The following is a 945-nucleotide window of genomic DNA, read 5'->3' as shown; positions in this document are numbered from 1 at the left end:
GGAAAGCACACCCTGGGTGAACCCAGCCCTGTATTGCCTTTGAGACTCAGAGATAGAAAGTGGCAATTATCCCTAGAACAGGAAAGGGTGCATGTAAGAATTTAATACAATCGATTTTGCAACAAAATAACCCAGTGATTGCATTCCCTGAAGCACTAGGCACAACAGTAAAGATTCAGGCCAAGTCACAGCTGTCAAATTTCTATTCATACCTACCTGGCAGGGGCGAAACCAGGATCAAGAAAATGGTTTTCTCAGGGCGAGGCTTATCCACTGCACACCAGATGTGCTGACCCCTGTGATTTCTCCAGATGCAGGGAAACTCCATAATTTGTGGTAGTGGGTGATTTAATTCATGTTCTCCCCTTGGGGTGGGGGGAAGGAAGTTTAAGATCACCCTCAGCTATATAGAGGAGTCATGTCTGCAATCATAAGACCCTGTCTGAATAATTAAATAAAAGAAAAATAAAGAAGTTCATGTTCTAAAGGAAAGCAACCAATAATTAACAGAATCCAGCACATACTAAGTGGTGAATGCAGTAGGGAGAACTGACTCAAGGTAACAGAGATGAACAATCAAGGGGGTGGGGCTGGCAAGCAATGCTGCTCTCTGCCCTTGGAATGAGTTTCATTCACAGGCTACCCTGGGAATTACTTTCTCGGAGTTATTTGGGCTCTGACTTTCTTAAACTATGAAATGGGGGAATAATCATCACATTGTGGGTGGTTTTATTTAGTTCACTCAATCAAGTTTAGACAGTCTTTCCAACTTTGATTTACTTGCAACTTTATCCTTGAAGCAAAGAGGGGTGAGGGATGAAAGATTAAAAGATTGCTGGAAGGGCCTTACTGATTTGACATTTACAAAATATTTGAAAGTTGTCCAAAATTATAGGTTTTAGTGAAAGGGGAAAGAATTTCATCAGAAAACATAATGTATATCTA

The 945-nt window shown here is 41.0% G+C and overlaps 1 non-coding gene across 1 annotated transcript; it reads left to right on the top strand.

The window, feature by feature from the left end:
* The first annotated feature begins 208 nt into the window (after positions 1-208).
* LOC114614597 lies at positions 209-366 on the top strand. Its single transcript, XR_003710361.1, has one exon. It is a non-coding gene; the product is annotated as a U1 spliceosomal RNA (small nuclear RNA).
* Positions 367-945: the final 579 nt, after the last annotated feature.

The sequence above is a fragment of the Grammomys surdaster genome, unplaced genomic scaffold (assembly GCF_004785775.1).
Source record: "Grammomys surdaster isolate TR1022 unplaced genomic scaffold, NIH_TR_1.0 126391, whole genome shotgun sequence".
Classification (NCBI taxonomy): Eukaryota; Metazoa; Chordata; class Mammalia; order Rodentia; family Muridae; genus Grammomys; species Grammomys surdaster.
Note: the sequence above shows the minus strand (reverse complement) of the source record. Positions and strands in the feature narration are given on the sequence as shown.